The sequence below is a fragment of the Rhinoderma darwinii genome, chromosome 2 (assembly GCF_050947455.1).
Source record: "Rhinoderma darwinii isolate aRhiDar2 chromosome 2, aRhiDar2.hap1, whole genome shotgun sequence".
NCBI lineage: Eukaryota > Metazoa > Chordata > Amphibia > Anura > Rhinodermatidae > Rhinoderma > Rhinoderma darwinii.
In genome coordinates, this window is record NC_134688.1 from 27,221,322 (window position 1) to 27,241,385 (window position 20,064).

Sequence of the window (20,064 nt, forward strand, 5' to 3'; positions counted from 1 at the left end):
CTAAGTATAAGCAACTCATCCAACACACAATTCAAAATATCTAAAAAAAATAAAATAGTTTATACATAAGATTCACATATAAAGAGTGTATGACTGTAGTGATGACCCAAAATATGGCAATGACCAGACAGAAAATAGAGAATGAATCAACCTATCCACTCAACAAGATCATAAGATAAAAATCACATAGATCAAGCATTAGGCTGGGTTCACACGACTTATTTTCAGGCGTAAACGAGGCGTATTATGCCTCGATTTACGCCTGAAAATACGGCTCCAATACGTCTGCAAACATACCGGGCAGGCATATACGTATAAAACAAAGTCACACTTTGCTCCTAAACGGGTACAGGTTTTCAACGATTTTTCTGACTCCGAGGTCTCTGGTACCGACGACTCTGTACGCTTTCCCAGTTCTAAACTGGGCACTAAACGAAAAATTAAAGACAATAGATTTAACACCTCTAAAAGAAGCACTGTGCAGACTAGATCAAATACAAGATGCCAGCCAAATTCGACCCCTACAATCACCTCAAACTCTCTATTATCAGCTGCCCGGTATCGAAATCTCTGCGGTCTCTAACGTATTTACGATGCTTCCTCTCCTTTATTTCAGCTTGTAATTTTTCTATATTTTTTGTAATTGAATCTCGCAATTGTTAAACTCACTCAGAGCATTAAATCCCTGAATGTCACCAATTTCCTTCTCCAATTGGAGAGCAGTTTTATTGTAATCACGCTTTTCAAAATCCAAGATATATTGCAGAAGTCGTAGAGATCTTTCCGTGAGAAGCTCCTCCCAACCTCTAACAAATTCTACGTCACTGCGATAAAAGTTGGGAGTGATGTTAATGCGAAGCCCCCTATATGCGATTTTCTGCTGTATATAGGTCTCAAGGCTAGCAATCTCCCAACAAGATCTAATATATTTCTGATAAATTTTTTGTAGATCTTTAAACGCAGTATGTATATCGAATTGATGTAGTGGAATGTTGTCTGTAGAAAATACATATGCTGCCTCTGCGGACAATGTTTCTGGATTGATCCTTTTAGACAGAAAGCCTGCCATCATTAGTAGTATACAATATGTGTAACGTTCCAAATGGTTGGAACAGGTCCAAAAAATAGGGTGATTAACCCTGCAATTACTAGAGAACAATAGAGAAAAGGACCCCAACAGTTGGCGGGCGCATTAACATCAATACAACAAGGAATGTTGACGATTATGTTGCCATGGCTCACAGATTACTGGACGATGTCACTACGTATACCATTCTTGATAAGAATCCTACTGATTTGTTTCTGGAGGACTTGCGCCTGCTACTTCTTGAAGCAAAGACACAGAATATGATCACAGGCGACGAGTTTAAACGGATCTATAATCCTTCTCCCACCTTGGCGACCTTTTATGCTCTGCCCAAGATCCATAAGGCATCTCGCCCAGTTCCAGGCAGGCCCATTGTATCGGGCAATGATAGCCTTACTCAGGGCATTAGTATGTATCTTGATGAGATTCTTTCCCCGTTTGTTGCTTCTTTGACGTCATTTTTGAAAGACACTAAGGACACCATCAACAGGATCCAGGAGATTCACGTAACTCCCTCCACGTCGATCGCTAGTATTGACGTGGAGTCTCTCTACACCAATATTCAGCATAAATTTGGCCTCATTGCAGTTACTTATTTTCTCAGCACTAAAGGTACTCAATTCCATGCATATAACAAATTTCTTTTGTCACTACTTCAATTTCTTCTGACACACTATTATTTTCTGTTTGACCGTAAATTCTATCATCAGATAAAAGGAACAGCCATGGGCACTGTCTGTGCACCAACATATGCAAATTTATTTTTGGGATGGTGGGAAGACACCATAGTCTTTACTGATAAACTAGCTGCCTATACTTGCCATATCCTATTCTGGGGGAGATATAATGACGATATTCTCCTCCTATGGGACGGCGATTTAAATTTATTTTATGAGTTCATGGCCACACTTAACGCTAATGAGGTTGGCATGAAATTCACTCACGCTATACACAAAACATCGATTACTTTCCTGGACCTTAAAATCTCCTTGGACCTTGCTGGTGGTGTCCACACAGATATTTCACGGAAACCAACGTCCACCAATAGTCTATTACATTGGGACAGCTACCATCCTCCCGCTCTAAAGAGGGGCATTCCAATTGGACAGTACCTTCGTGCCAAGAGGAATTGCTCCGACGAGCGGTCCTTCAAATTGGAGTGTGATGGACTCTTTTAAAAATTCTTGGCACGGGGGTACCCTAAGAAATGGCTACACAGGGCATATGCCAGAGCGAGAGCCACAGAGAGAAGTGAACTGTTATGCGAACGTCAACCTCAGGGTGCCTGTAAGTCTATGACGACTATTGGGTCTGCTGGATCCACAAATATTATAAACAAATGTCTCATGGGACTATAATGTCATGTGGGTTGAGCTACCAGCAAGTGCAAATTTCCAAGCTCCCCAAAATTAAATAGAAACTCCAAATACCATTGAATATATACACGAGAAAAAAGGAGTCGAAACTATTGAACCATAGAACGCCAATTATAGAAAATTACAAATTTTTATTGGACAATACAAAAATACATGGTTAAAATACAGACTACAAACCAAATCACTGCATATCTCCGCAGTAGGAGACAATATGGAGCCACATAAATACTTTGATTTTTATTTTTATATACATACATCGGGAAAAGTTCCCAAAAAGAGTTGTCATAATATGCTCTAAAATAAGTCCCTAGAACAATGCAATAGAGGCTAACAAATCACTTATGTCCAAAGTATTTTATTAGTATCCCAACTATAATGTGTCATTGTAAAGAGTAATGGGGGATGACAAAGTGGTAACTACTGTGGTAGTGATTATAATTTAATCTATTCAATACCAGTTTAGTGATTGTTCAGAGGACCAAATAGTGGAAATAGCCTATCCAAGACATTGTCTAAGTACACGGATAATCAGGCAAGCAGCATGACAAAACATCAGTTTAATGAAAAAACTAAGCAAGTACTAACCCATGTGGCTCCTCAGTTGTGACAGCTTCCAGGTATGGAGAAAAACCCCAACGCGCGTTTCGCGTAGATTGCTTTTTCAAGGGGTGTTCTGAGTTGTACAAATTAGACCTCTTAAGTATGATAGGTCGGGAGATCAGCTGACTTATCAGGCCAATGAAAGCCTGAAGTTTTTCCCGTCGCTCGTGCCGAAGTGAGTCACTACAGGATCTCAGCACCGAGCCGCTGAAACCCGACCACGCATGCGCGGCTCCGGAAACCACGCACGCGCAGACAGGCACAGTCAGCCGCAAGAGCAGAGCCCGGGAGCGACACACTCGACACGCGCAGACAGGAACTAGAGTAAAGGATAGGGAACGATGGTAATACTCAATAATTGTGTGGAGAAAAATTTACAAACGATCTATTAATCTTCCATTTGGAATATAGGCCGATTTTAAAAAAATATAAGAATATCATCCACCACACATATATACAAACGCATTATAATGAGATAAAGTTCCTCATAAATATATCAACAAATGCCAACGCATTTAAATATAGAATAATACATCCTGACAGAACAAGTAATATATAACAATTAAAAAGTGACAAATTTTAAATCATAATAAACACAATATTCATCAAAAGAAAAGTGACGGAGGAAGATAATTAAGATGCTGAAAAAACAGCAATAGTAAATAAAGTGAAACAATAATTAAATAAGTATTATTGGATGTCCAAGGAGAACGCCGACAAGGAGAGAAACTCTATCCACATATGCGTTCCACTCGGACATCCATACATAAAATAAAATAATGTGAATTTACGTAAATACATAAAGTGGATGTAAGGTTCAAGAAAATAGACACCCAAATGGATGAATATAAAACTTATACTGTAGTTTTAACGTAGATCCTTCAATACAAATGCAACGGCATACAAAAACAGCGTGTGAACGTACTCCAAAGAAATCCCATCATGTTCCAAGATGTAAAAAAGGAAGAAAGTTTCTCCAGACAAATCCAGCCTCTGATGTTTCATCCCCAACGACCACAGATAACTCAGAAATACTCTGGTATGGAGGAATAAGGTAGCAAACTAAACAGAACAAAAACATATATTAATAGATATACAGAATAAAAAAGTTACAAATAAATGGCAAATAGAGAATTTAGAGGAAGGAGGCAAAACTTAATGTTTCGTTCAGTCCAACAGGGGCCATAGTACCAAGGGTGATAATCCACTTACATTCCCTCTGAGCAAACAATTTTTTAGAATCCCCACCTCTAATACCACAGAACACTCTATCAATACCCCATGCCTTGAAAGATTTTGGGTCACAGGCATGGTGTATTTTAAAGTGTCTGGGAATTGTTTTAAGGAGTGTGATATCCTCAATATCCTTAGCAGCGACTATATCACGCACATGTTCTCTTACCCTGATCCTCAATTGTCTTGAGGTCAGGCCAACATATACCTTCTGACAGCCACAGGTTGCGTAATATATTACGTTTACTGTGCTGCAGGAGATATAGTGTCGTATTTCAAAGACCCTATTCTCTGTCATGGACGCAAAATTTGTTGTCCGGACCATATTCGCACATGATAAGCAGTCACCACAGGGGTAACAACCCTGTCTGGGACTGCTTGATGAAAGAAAATGTTGCTGCTTCGGTATATAGTGGCTCTTCACTAACATGTCTTTAATGTTCATGCTCCTCCGAGCTGTCATCTGGGGTCTTTTGGATAAGTTCCCCGCAAAAGCGGGCTCCAGGTGCAGAATTGGCCAATGTTTGTCCAAAATAGATCTCATCATGTGCCATTGGTTGTTGTATGTAGTGATATATCGGGTATTGTTTTGATCACATTTCTTTTTATTTATTCCCACAGGATGTAAGATTGAATTCCGATTCGTCAGTTGTGCCCGTCTGTATCCCTTTTTAATGCTTCTATGGCTGTATCCCCTATCCAAAAATCTTTCTTGTAAATCGCTAGACTGTTTCTCAAAGTTCATATTTGATGAACAAATGCTTCTCATTCTCAGAAACTGACCAGTAGGGACGGCGCCAATCGTCGACTGATTGTGGGCAGAGGTTACATGGAGTAAGGCATTAACAGAAGTCTTCTTCCTGAAGACATCAGTTTGAAGGTAACCCATGTCATCTGCCTCAATTACAATGTCCAAAAACTCAACTCTGTGCTTATCAAACACATAGGTGAGCTTTATATTTAAATCATTGGTGTTAAGACCCTGCATAAATTGTATAAGTTCTATTTCTGTCCCCTGCCAAATAAACAAAACGTCATCGATGTATCTCATCCAGCACTGCACACGGTCGACGGAGAGAGCGCCGCCACCATGGAAAACCTGCCTCTCCAAAAGACCGAGAAGCAGGTTTGCATATGACGGCGCACACGCCGCCCCCATGGCAGTGCCTTGCTTTTGCAGGTAGAACACATCCTTAAAAACAAAAAAATTATGTGTCAGGATGTATTCCAAAAGTTCCACAACCAGTCGACACATGGGACCGTCCCAACTGCTCATCCCCAAGAAAAGGCGCACAGCTTGCAGGCCATCACTATGTCGTATACTAGTGTACAGCGACTCGATGTCAGCTGTCACCAGAATCATGTCGGCATCTAGGCTGACACCATCAATCCTTTTCAGGACATCTGTGGTGTCCTTCACATAGGACGGTAGACATTCTACCGATGATTTTAAATAGTGGTCAATGAATCTGCAGATGTGGTCGCAGAGTCCACCTATCCCAGATACTATCGGGCGTCCCGGGGGGTCTATCATGTTTTTGTGGACCTTAGGAAGAAAATATAGTGTTGGCATTCTTGGATACTGAGTCATTAGACCCGACAGAATATTTTTATACCTTTATCATGGGCCAGGGTTAGAATCTTTAATAACTCAGCTGAAAAAGTGCCAACTGGGTTATGGGTTAATTCCTGATAGGTTTTTTTTATCTCTCAGCTGCCTAAAAGCCTCCTTTTCATACTTATCGGTTGGCCAGATCACAATATTCCCACCCTTGTCCGCCGCTTTATATACTACGTCTTCATAGCTTTTTAGTTCTTTTAATGCATTACGTTGTTTTTTAGTTAAATTATCATATCAGTGGTAACTACTGTGGTAGTGATTATAATTTAATCTATTCAATACCAGTTTAGTGATTGTTCAGAGGACCAAATAGTGGAAATAGCCTATCCAAGACATTGTCTAAGTACACGGATAACGAGGCAAGCAGCATGACAAAACATCAGTTTAATGAAAAAACTAAGCAAGTACTAACCCATGTGGCTCCTCAGTTGTGACAGCTCCCAGGTATGGAGGAAAACCCCAACGCGCGTTTCGCGTAGATTGCTTTTTCAAGGGGTGTTCACATGGGTTAGTACTTGCTTAGTTTTTTCATTAAACTGATGTTTTGTCATGCTGCTTGCCTGGTTATCCGTGTACTTAGACAATGTCTTGGATAGGCTATTTCCACTATTTGGTCCTCTGAACAATCACTAAACTGGTATTGAATAGATTAAATTATAATCACTACCACAGTAGTTACCACTTTGTCATCCCCCATTACTCTTTACAATGACACATTATAGTTGGGATACTAATAAAATACTTTGGACATAAGTGATTTGTTAGCCTCTATTACATTGTTCTAGGGACTTATTTTAGAGCATATTATGACAACTCTTTTTGGGAACTTTTCCCGATGTATGTATATAAAAATAAAAATCAAAGTATTTCTGTGGCTCCATATTGTCTCCTACTGCGGAGATATGCAGTGATTTGGTTTGTAGTCTGTATTTGAACCATGTATTTTTGTATTGTCCAATAAAAATTTGTAATTTTCTATAATTGGCGTTCTATGGTTCAATAGTTTCGACTCCTTTTTTCTCGTGTATATATTCAATGGATCCACAAATATCAGATGTATTGGCACTTTTGATACCGGCTCTCAACAGGTTCGTGAGATTTTACATCGACATTGGCCAATTCTTTTAGCTGACCCTGACCTGCGGGATGCAGTCCCCCTACTCCCGGCATTACCTACCGAAGGGGTAGGAATCTGCGGGACTATTTGGTGCATAGTCACCATTTTGGGTCTACGATAGCACCAAAGTGTTGGCTTAAGTCAGCGACCACTGGCTCGTACCCATGTGGTCGCTGTTCGTTTTGCTATCTCATGCCTACTGTGAAGCAATTTACCAACCCACTTGATGGTTGCTCCTATCGAGTGAGACAATTTATCAACTGCCGGAGCAAGGGAGTAGTTTATGTAGCCAAGTGTCCGTGCCCCAAGTTTTATGTGGGTAAAACCATACAGGAATTAAGAAGAATTTCGAAACACTTGAGCACTATAAATCATAAAGAGGATACACCACTATCTAGACACATTCGCTTTACACACAATGGAGATGTCCGCTCACTGCAATTCTGGGGGATCACTCAGTTAAAACTGGGCCCCAGAGCAGGGAATTTAGATTGTAAGTTGTTGCAGGAGGAGGCACGCTGGATCCATCGCCTGGGGACCCTCAGTCCAGGTGGTCTCAATGAGGGGTTCACTTTTGCGGCGTTTCTTTGAACCTTTTGGACTTTTACTTGGTACTTATATATATTTTGAATCTGACATTTTGGTCTTTGCCAGATCTGGCTACCACTGAGCTGCCTAGTCTGGCTTTATATGTGCTTCCTTGATGGTTATCGCATTATTGTACAGGTTGCTACCTGTATGAAATAGCATAGACGTTACTTATTCATATACCTATTATGCCATCTTCTACTATTTCATAGTTTATTACCAGTATAAATTGTCACTTTTTGATACAAACTACATTGCTAGACGGTTAGCGCTGCGTTTTTTTTGCCGCTATTCCCCCACTGTTGTTTTTGGTGAATTATTGTCTTTACTGTTAATGTTCTCTGTCTAATCACTAAAACGGATTGCCCTTTTTTATTAAAGGTGATGTATGGGTACTCTCCCACTGTATACGAATTACTATACATCATGTTTTGAGAACAGGTTTAACATGCTGTTGCAGACATACGCTGTCGGCTGATTGCGTTTGGCTTACTCGTAATCGATACCCGTCTTTCTCGCGCATGCGCCTAGGTCCTATTCACCCTACGTGGTTGTTTTTGGTTTTGTTTATCATTGGAATATTGGTTGCTGCGCATGCGCACGCATACTACTTTTCATTGGTGGTTCGTGCTGAACTCATCCATTGGCGCGATCATCTGCCTGTCTCAACAGTGGAGGTGTGTTCCTCTATTCAGCCTGTAGTTGGCTGAGGCCACGATGAGGGCACACACGTGTAGACAATTTGATTGCATATTTAATCCTGAGAGATCCGCGGCGCGCTGTCATTAGCCCCGTTACCCCTGAAGATGCTACGTTGGTAGCGAAACATGTCGGGGGGGCTTTCCTTTGAATTTTAACACATGGTCCTGCTGACTATCCACCGTATATCTGTGGAATTGGGTGCAGCGCTCTGCAGCCGCTGACACTCTGCATTTCCACCATCCACTTGTTACATTTGCACCATGCTGATTTCAGTCCGCTATGGACATGAATCCTTTTAACCTTTATGTAGTTTGTTCTTTGCTCTAATAGCTTAATAAAATTTGTATTTTAATTCAATTTACAGTTGGAAAACAGGGCTTTTGGTGCCGGTAGGCATTCCTTGTTGTATTGATGTTAAGGCGCCCGCCAACTGTTGGGGTCCTTTTCTCTATTGTTCTTCTGCAAATAACGCACGCACATTCTCACTGCGGATCTCTGGACTGTCTGGATATCACAGATATTATGAATCCGGTTATGTCGTCTTTATGTTATTTTTCCTATCTTGGGTATAACATTTGCTCATCACGGCGGCAGCAGCTGCAGGACAAACCAAAAGGCTGAGAACAAAGAAAGTCAAGAGGGAGACCCTGTGGTTGATGACTTTTCAATTGACAGGTAGCAGAGTTACATGATGGGGATTTTTTTTTTTCCAGTTGTGTAACTCTGCTACCGGTCAATGGAAAAATCATCCACCAAAACCCCCCTGTAGATTGCTCCACACACAGCCCCCCTGTAGATAGTGCCACACACAGCCCCCCTGTAGATAGCTCCACACACAGCCCCTCTGTAGAAAGTTCCAGACACAGCCCCCCTGTAGATAGCGCCGGACACAGCCCCCCTGTAGATAGCTCCACACACAGCCCCCCTGTAGATAGCTCCACACACTGTCCCCCTGTAGACAGTGCCAGACAAAGCCCCCCTGTAGATAGCTCCAGATACAGCCCCCCTGTAGATAGCTCCACACACAGCCCCCCTGTAGATAGCGTCAGACACAGCCCCCTGTAGATAGCTCCAGATACAGCCCCCTGTAGATAGCTCCAGACACAGCCCCTCTGTACATAGCTTCACACACAGCCCCCCTGTACATAGCGTCAGATACAGCCCCTGTAGATAGTGCCACACACAGCCCCCATGTAGATAGCGCCAGACACAGCCCCCCTGTACATAGCGCCAGACACAGCCCCCCTGTACATACAGTCAGATACAGCCCCCTGTAGATAGTGGCACACACAGCCCCCTGTAGATAGCGCCACACACAGTCCCCTGTAGATAGCTCCAAACACAGCACCCCTGTAGAAAGCTCCACACACAGCCCCCCAGTAGATAGCTCAACGCACAGTCCCCCTGTAGGTGCCACATTGCCGCCAGAGCGGAGAGCGGTAGAGGTAGGCTTTATTCACACGTCAGGGTCCGAGTGTCAGCCGTTTTTCCTTGCCGTTTTGCATCCGTTCCGATTCTGTTCCGGGCCGTGTTGACATTTTTAACGGCCGATTTTGACCCGTTTTGCATCCATTTTTTTCCCTGTCCGTTTTAAAATCGGATGAATTTCATTAAAATTTGTTGCCACACACAGCCCTCTGTAGATAATGCCACAGCCCTCCTGGTAGGTAATGCCACACAGCGCTCCTGTAGGTAATGCCCCCCAGCCCCCTGTAGGTAATGCCACCCTGCCCCCTGTAGGTTGCACCCATCCCCCCCCTTCCAGGAGAAGTCACTGACTTCAATGTCCATATATGGACAATGTAGTCACTGACTTCTCCTGGAGAGGAATCCCCGGCCACGGGGTCGGGGATTCCGCTTCAGAAGTGAGTGACGTCACTGTGTCCATATATGGACAGTGTGGTCACTCACTTCTTCTGTAGCGGAATCCCCGGCCACTCCCAGGCCGGGGATTGGGGATTCCGACTCCTACAGGGAGCAAAAAAAGACCCTCCTCCTTCTCACATGCACTCTGCACTGTGAGGAGGAGAGAGAGCGAGAGCGAGGGAAGACACGGCCGTCACTCGGGACACATTCCGGTGATGGGCGTGTATTACCCGGCCCCATAGACTTCTATGGGAGTCGTGCGGCCAGGTAAATGGCCGAAAATAGGGCATGTCCGATTTTTTGACAGCCAGGTTTCCCGGGCGTCAAAAAATCGGTCGTGTGAATAGCCCCATTAGGGGTCTATTGTTCCTACGGCAGCCGTGTGACAGCCGTTTTATGAACGGCCGTCACCCGGCCGGGAAACTCTGTCGTGTGAATAAGGGCTTAGCAGGCCCTACTGCTGCCACTCTCTGCTATGCTTTGACGTCACTCACGGTCAGAAGAAGGCAGGAGTCTTGCAGCGGCGTTCTCACTGGTGTCGATGCTGGCCTGAGAGTGAACCAGTCCTTTAAGTTCTTAAAATGACGGCTGAACTGTGAACTCTCAACTACTCCTAGGCATGGATCCCTTGGGGCGTGATTAGGTTGTTGGTGACACTTACAAGCAACTGATCAAGTGTGTTACTGCTGATACTGGGAAACGACTATGACCCGCAGTAGCGTATGTATCGAGAGTTACTAAATTAGTGGCGCAACCCACAGCAGATGGCCCCTCCCTTACTCTTGGAGTAGGCAGTGAGGTAGTGGGGTGGTTCCCGCAGTGACCCACAGAGGTGCGGTGGGAACAACTGTCCGGTCGGACACAAATATTAGATACAGCCGGTACAGGATGGGATTACTGTGTTCGGTTGAGTTCCTTGGCCTCGAGTTGACCATTTATTACCGCTTTGCTCCACAAGAAAAAAAGAAGTAAGAGAAACCATTTGTCTCTTTATTGCCACGCTACACACGTCTATGGAGATTGTATTGTTGCCTCATTTCTTTTTTTTTTACTGTAATGAAAAGAGTACATGTTTTGTTTTTCTATAATGGGAGGCAATGGCAGACTATGCAACCGGACAGCAGAGGGCAGTAGAGCACTTACAGTACAGTAATCAATAGCAGGATAGCACGAGATGGATACAGTGGTCAACTTTCCCTAGACCGAACAGAGGACTTTCCCTCAATGCTCTCAGAATGACCTAATAGTTCATATGGAAAAGGTCTGGGAACCTCAGACAGACGATGACTGTTAGGCGCCATGCACACGACCGTGAAAAATCTCCGTAATTGTGGACCGTAATACGGTCCGCAATTACGGACCCGCCCGGTTCTATTGGCCGCGAACACCTTTCCATATTGCTACGGATAGGTGTCCGTGCCGTAGAGCCGTGCCGGGAATTATGGAGCATGTCCTACTTTTCTTTTTTACGGGTCGTGCTCCCATACTTTGTATGGGAGAACGGCCCGAAAATGCGATCGCAGGCTGTGATTACGGGCACGGCCGTGTGCATGAGGCCTAAGTCAATAAATATCCTCCAGACTCCTCTCTCGACCTATGAGGCTGCACAGACCAGCAATGGGGAGCCTGGCCGCTTGACGCCCCTTCATTACTTGAGCTGGTGCTGCCCCAACTTTATCCGGGTGGCATGCCTCAGCTGCACCCTTAAGGGTTCAGTTGTACCTGACTGCCGCAACCATTCCCCCACACACCGGGTAGTCTGCTTGTCGCCCCCCCTCCCCTCATGAACAAGGTCCCTTGCTGTGAAACTTGACGGACACTTGCCGTGGTTGTTCCATACTGCCGCCATTGGAGTGCGGATCCATGAACCGCCGTTTTAGAAACTAAAGCACAAAAATTCAAAACCTTTTACACAAACTCTCCACCCCTTACCCAATCAGATTAGCCTATTCTCCAAAGTTCAAAAATAATAATTATATAATCCAGTCTGCTGCGGGAACATAGCTGTAAGAATGTGCCTCTAGCTTTACATACTGGATATAATCTGTATATACCATTGCACTCACCGGGTCTGCTAAGTGTCTCCTGTGACAGTGTTTTGGAATTAGAGTCCTGAAGAGTGGAAACGTTGAGATCCTTCATTACCTCATTGTCAGGTAATGCTATTCTGGGATATATTATAGTAAGTATGAGAAGTTAAAAAAAAAATACAATGGGTTTTAGTCGTTAAGCATTTCTTCCAACTGTCCAGGTGGTGTTCCTCTCTCCTCAGGACGCAGATACAGTTGAACCCAGTAGTGGAGCAGGGAGCCCTCAGCTCCCTGCTTTACCATTCACTATGTAATGCTGGCCTTGAGCGACTCAGCACAGACAGGCGCGGTGCAGTGACATCATCAAGCCTGTCTGCGCCAAGCCACACAGGGCACAGTTCGAAGGAGCAGAGGGATCTCCTCCACTCGTCGTGGGAACAGTGTTAGGTGAGTATTTTTTATTAGGCACTATGGCAGCATTATACTGGATATGGGGGCATATATGGAGCATTATACTGTGGGGGCAGCTAAGGGGGCCTTATACTGTATGTGAGCAGCTATGGGGTATTATATTGTGTGAAGGCAGCTATGGAGCCATTATACTGTGTTGGGGCAGCTATGGAGGCATTATACTGTATGTGAGCAACTATGGGGTCATTATACTGTATGGGGGCATTATGCAGTTTGGGGCAGCTATGTGGGCATTATACAAATCAGGAAAAAAAATAGTTTACACTTACCCAGAACTCCCTGCTTCTTCCTCCAGTCTGGCCTCCTGGGATGACATTTCACAGGCCGCAGCATCATCCAGGGATGCCGGACTAGACATCAAAGGAGGGACACGTCACCATGACAATGGCCAGGGTAAGCATGAATGTTTTTTTCCCCTCTGCCTCTACCGCTGCTTTCCGTAGTGGAAATTCTGCCAGAAAGACAGCACTACAATTTGGTGTGTTTTTTTTTCGGACAGAATGTGCTACGGGTTCCAGGTCGGATATACTGCGTAGTTTTGAACATTTTCAGAGAGCCTCAAGACAGAAAAAGGGGAAGTACTGGCTAGTGGAAGGTGAGGAAGATGGCACTTTCCCCTATGAAGATTTATTACAAAGTTTTATATATTCACATGTAATACTGATATAGACATTTTAAAGATTCACAAATTTCTAGTTCTGACCTGGGAGTCCTTATGCCACAATATGTCTTGGGGGGACATCAGGTTGAAGACTGTTTATTTCATTGTTGTACAGAGGTTCTCTCTAGTATACAGTCTACTCCGGCATCAATGGAATTTGACAGGTGCCAAATTGAAAATTATTCTGGATTATCGGACAGTCATAGAAACTATATATAAAACGTACTTGTAAGGGACACACTATTAGGCTGGGTTCACACGATCTATTTTCAGACGTAATGGAGGCGTTTTACGCCTCGAATTACGTCTGAAAAACGGCTCCAATACGTCGGCAAACATCTGCCCATTACTTTCAATGGGCTTTACGATGTACTGTGCCGACCTGTCATTTTACGCGTCGCTGTCAAAAGACGGCGCGTAAAATTACAGCCTCGTCAAAAGAAGTGCAGGACACTTCTTGGGACGTAATTGGAGCCGTTTTTCATTGACTCCAATGAAGAACAGCTCCAAATTACGTCCGTAAAAGACGCCCCGCAAAACGCGAGTACATGCAATTACGTCTGAAATTCAGGAGCTGTTTTCTCCTGAAAACAGCTCGGTAATTTCAGACGTAATTGCAGTTATCGTGTGCACATACCCTTAAAGGGGTTTTCTTATCATCACAACCCATTTTTATACTGAAGAAGGCCCGACGATATGCTGGTCACCGAGGGTCCAGCTACAGAAACCCCCATCTCTCCAAACATGCTGTTAGAAAACGTCCGTCACTTTTAGGTTGTCATGACTACTAGCCAAACTTCTGGGTGGCCCTGGTTTGAGATGCAGAGCCAATCTTTTTTCTGCAACCTATCAGGGACAAGGATGGAGTATTTGAGTGTGTTCAGTTTTTTCATTGTTGCTTGTGATTTTCTTTTGAATACATGTGTCTGATCAAGCTCCTGGTTACACTCTGAATCACCTTGACTACTTGGACTCTTTGAACTGGACTTCGGCTTGGTCTTTGGATCTACCCTCTGCTTACTGATTTAGATATTCTTCTCACAGCTGGTTTCGACCTCTGCAACTCCTGGTATTCTTCTGTTTTGCAATTTGGACTTTTTTTCACTCCTGGTTTGAACTTTGCTTGTTGATCATCACTCTGGCTTTCTGGTTATCCGTTCTGGTATTGCCTGCAGTTGCACCTCCTGTCCAACACCTTATTCTGTAAAAAACAACCTGGGTTCTATGCGGCCAAATCCAACCTGCCTTCCGGTGGGCTCTGGTGAAGACATTGAGTAGCCTTAGACTCTGCTGACCAGAGTAGTGACGGACTTGAGGTAGCTGATTTATATGTAGCTTGTATGCTTGCTCCTGACAGTCTCCAGCTGCCTTTGGGGAATTGCTAGTATAGTAATTCCATAAACTTGTCGCTCTGGGGAATTGCTCAAGTAGTGATTCCTTGACAGATGCATTCAAATATATCATTGTTAATTTCATTCATGGATGGTCATGTCTAACAGAGCGAGAGCTGCTGTTTGCAGCAAGTCTCTGCTCTGGCAAATAGAGAGGGGTCCCCTTCTATCCCATCCATATGTCCTAATAGAGCATATAGAAAGGTGTTGCCTCATCAAGACACAAGCACGGTATTATAATTTTGATTTTCAGAAGAGTGTCCTAGTTTATTCTCTTTAGTTTAATCTTCAGATTTTGGTCTTGTGACATTTCACATTAAACTGCAGATGCTGGATTATCAGATTTTTGGGATTATCAGAATTGAAGGAATTTCAACGGTTTTAAAAAATAGTTTTATCAAACTTGAAATTATATAATAGTAAATTTCCACATCTCAAATACAAACTACATCTTTGAAAACACTAATATATGGAGCTGGTTAATAAGTCTGGCCGGCTGGCATCTTGCCCAGAAAAAATTTCACTGCTCTCCTCAGAGGCCTGTATGTAAATCATGAAGCGGTTAATCTTTCTTGCAAGGTTGTAACATCACCAGGAGACTCTCATATGGTAGAACATTACAGTTTTTTTAACCTCGTCCTAAGATTAATTAATTCACGTGCAATACGCCGCTCTGTTTATAGAGACGTTTCACAGAATTTTAAAGAACCAGTCATAATATTGCATGCTTTTATTCCAGTCTTCCTGCGCAGTATTTATAATTCCATATTCATCATTTTTCAGAAGCCACTATATCAGAGAATAAAAAAAATAACAATTTGAGGCAAAAGATGCTACTAAAAGTACCATGAAGAGATTGTTCAAATTGCACAATGTTTTTTTGTTAGAAGACTCTCTGATAATAAGTTGATCAAAGGGTGCCCCACTGCTGGGACCACCAGCAATCAGCTGTAATCTGTGGAGGAATTCATCCGCAAGTATTTTCCCTGCAGCACCACCGCAGGGGAAATTAAGCATTACACAGTTCTCATATAAATCAATGGGCTGTTTGTGTTATTATTTTAATAATCGTGCTTGAAATGTACACAAGTCTATCCTTTTAGTCTACCCTTCCATATTTCAAAGGGTATATCTGTAGCACTCAAAAGGGATGTGGGGGGATCATTCAGTAAATCCACCCTCTAGTGGGTATGGGTAACAAAATATAGAGTTAGGATAGAAGAGGTCTGGCACTTAGGAGAACTGAGGAAGGAGTGGTCTGGCTCATAGGAGAGCTGACTAAGGGGGGTCTGGCACATTGAAGAGCAGAGAAAGGTATGGTCTGCCATATAGTAGAGTTGTGGGAGGAGTGGTTTATCACATAGGAGAGCTAAAGAAGGAGTGGTCTGACACATAAGAGAGCTGAGGAAGGAGCGGTCTGGCACATAGGAGAGCTGAGGAAGGAGGGGTTTGGCACATAGGATAGCCGAGGAAGGAGGGGTCTGGCACATAGGAGAGCTGTGGAAGGAATGGTTTGGCACATAGGATAGCGAAGAAGGAGGGGTCTGGCACATAGAAAAGCTGTGGAAGGAGTGGTTTGGCACATATGATAGCTGAGTAAGGCATGGTCTAGCACATAGGATAGCTATGGAAGGAGTGGTTTGGTCCATAGTATAGCTGAGGAAGGTATGGTCTGGCACATAGGAAAGCTCACAAAGGAGTGGTCTGGCAAATAGGTTAGCTGAGGATGGAGTGATTTGGCACATAGGATAGCCGAGGAAAAAGGATTCTGGCACATAGGAGAGCTGTGGAAGGAGTGGTTTGGCACATAGGATAGCTGAGGAAAGAGGGTTCTGACACAATTAAAAAAGCTGAGGGAGGAGTGGTTTCACACATGGGATAGCTGTGGAAGGACTGATTTGGCACGTAGCATAGCCGAGGAAGAAGGGGTCTGGCTCATAGGAGAACTGTGGAAGGAGTGGTTTGGCACATAGGAAAGCTGAAGAAGGAGTGGTCTGACACATAGGAGACCTGGGGAAGATGTGGTCTGATACATAGGAGAGCTGAGGAAGTTTGTGGTCTGGCACATGAGAGCCATGGAATGAATGGTCTGGCACATAAGGGAACTGAGGAAGGTGTGGTCTGGCACATAGGATAGCTGTGGAAGGAGTTCTATAGAAGATAGGATAGTGGAGGATGGAGTGGTCTATCACATAGGGAAGTTGAGGAAAGAGTGGTCTGGCACATAGCAGAGCCGTGGAATGAATGATCTGGCACATAGGAGAGCTGAGGATGGAGAGGTTTCGCACATAGGAGAGCCGTGGAATGAATGATCTGGCACATAGGAGAGCTGAGGATGGAGAGGTTTCGCACATAGGAGAGCCGTGGAATGAGTGGTCTGGTTAATAGGAGAGTTGAGGAAGGAATGGTCTGGCACATAGGATAGCTGAGGCTAGAGTGATTTGGCACATAGGAGAGCCGTAGAATGAATGGTCTCGCACATAGAAGAGCTGAGAGAGGAGTTGTCTGGCACAAAGGAAAGCTGAGGGAGGAGTGGTCTAGCATACAGGAGGGGAAGAGTTGGTATAACACATGGATAACTGGGGATGAGCTTATTATGGCAGCCAGGAGAGCCAGGTTATTTATTGCATGCATGTCATGAAGGGCCTGCTTTGGCACATATGAGAGCTGCATTAGTAGCAGTCTGGTCCAAAAAACTCGTCGGCACATAAGGAATGTGTGATCTGACACATTGGAGAGCTCAGAAGTGAGTGGCTCTTTAGATAAGAGACGTGGGGAGTTAAAGCTCTGTAACAGAAAAGAGCTGGAGAAAGACTGGCATGTACAAGCTGGGACTTGGCATATAGAAGAGCTAGGATATGAGTAATCAAGTTCTTGGAAAAGCATGGGGAATAAGTGGTCTTGCACATTCCAGATCTGGGGAAGGGTTAATCCAGTATCCATTTAGTTACTAGTTTGTGACATAAAACAGACAGGAAAAAATATGTTGCTATTGCTGCAATGTTCACAATAAATGTGCGATTTGCTGTATACCAGGAGGCCAGTCCAGAGGTGGGAGGTATGTCTTAAAAAAATAATTTCCACAAGGTATTAAGGCAACTCATGTCTATATGTCCTATTAGGGCTCTGTCTAGCATCACCAACGTCATCAGCGCTCGTTCATCAGAGCTCGTTCATCAGCGCTCGTTCATCAGAGTGCAGTGGAGGGGGTGGGGGGCGTGTCTCAGACTTCCAAAGAAGTGATCCATAGCAAAGTCTGAGACTGAGGCGGCCTCGTCCATCTTGGAGAGCAGAAAATGGGGGACTGGGACACAGGAACAGAAGCCGGATCATTCAGGAATGGAAGCCGGATCATTCAAGAGCGGGGCAGCTGGTAAGTTGACTCTACATTTCCAATATATAGTAGTTTTTTGGGGGGGGAATGGAGGGTCGCTATAATGATGGTTCAGTTCACAAAACTACTACCATCAGTTTACTAGTTATATTGGATGATTCATTTTCACTTTTCCCTCATAGAAAATGTTAGAAATAAGTCATCAAATTTATGCATCCTTACCAAAATATTAAAGGAAGGAAGCATAAATATAGACTCCTGTCTGGCACATAAATGGCATTCTATAAAATTTTACGGTAAACTGAGGAATGTCCCCAATCTTCAAGGAACTTATGAAGCAAGATGTGTCCCTGGAAATTTTTGGCGATACATATACCTGCCACTTTAAAGTGGATCTGTCGTCAATTATGCTGGGGGCATGTCCGCTCTCCACAACACACAAAAAAATATTTTGCCGTTTAGCTAATAGAAGCAATCAAAGAATATACCAGATTCATAGTTAGGAGTAGAGATGAGCGAACTTATGAAAAGTTTGGTTCGGCTAGTTCGCCAAATTTCACGAAAAAGTTCGATTCGGACCGAACTAGTTCTGACCGAACCTGTAATTTCTGTGCGCCGAGCATGGTACTGTCCAGGGTGCTGAAAGAGTTAATGGGCTGCACTAACTCTTTCAGCAACCTTGACAGTACATGCTCGGCGCGCGGAAAATACAATTTCAATGTAATAAAAAAAAAAATACGTTCATACTTACATTCCTCCTGTCCGGCCTCCAGTGATGACGTTTCATCCATGTCACCGCTTGCTGCAGCCAATCACAGGCTGCCGCGGCCTCTGCAGCCAATCACAGGCTGCCGCGGCCTCTGCAGCCAATCACAGGCTGCAGCGGCCTCTGCAGCCAATCACACGCTCCTCTCCTGAAATACTCTGTGCTGCCTTAAACTCTGTGGACAGGTCAGGATCCTGTTTCTTTTAAATGCTGCTGGGGAACCCGCTCGATCCACTATATAAGGCTGCGCTACAGTGCTTGGGAATAAGTGACTGGGGCAGAAGAGGATGGAGGCGCAGCCTTATATAGTGGATCGAGCGGGTTCCCCAGCAGCATTTAAAATAAACAGGATCCTGACCTGTCCACAGAGTTTAAGGCAGCACAGAGTATTTCAGGAGATGAGCGTGCGGATCTTGTGCGGGGTGGTGACTTGCCAATCATGTGAAGGTGTTATTGAGGACAGGAGTGGAGGAGAGGTAACAGACTGAGAGCTACATAATGGTCATCTCCTGAAATACTCTGTGCTGCCTTAAACTCTGTGGACAGGTCAGGATCCTGTTTCTTTTTAATGCTGCTGGGGAACCCGCTCGATCCACTATATAAGGCTGCGCCTCCATCCTCTTCTGCCCCAGTCACTTATTCCCTAAGCACTGTAGCGCAGCCTTATATAGTGGATCGAGCGGGTTCCCCAGCAGCATTTAAAAGAAACAGGATCCTTACCTGTCCACAGAGTTTAAGGCAGCACAGAGTATTTCAGGAGATGAGCACGGCCGGGCACGGGTCCTCAGCCAGTCGTTTTTTCCGAGCCGTGCTCCCATTATAAAGTATAGGAGCACGGCCCGTAAAATAAAAAAATAGAACATATTCTATCTTTTTAACGGCACGGGCACCTTCCCGTGAGAAAACGGGAAGGTACCCGTGGCTAACGGAAGTCTATGGGCCCGCTATTTCGGGTCGTAATTACGACCCGTAATAACGGGTGTTTTTACGGTCGTGTGCATGAGGCCCCGTAATGACGGGTGGCTACATGTGTGCACCCGTCATTACGGCAGCGTTGCTAGGTGACGTCAGTAAATAGTCACTGTCCAGGGTGCTGAAAGAGTTAACTGATCGGCAGTAACTGTTTCAGCACCCTGGACAGTGAATTCCGATCAGAATATAGAGTAACCTGTAAAAAAAAAAGACGTTCATACTTACCGAGAACTTTCTGCTTCCTCCAGT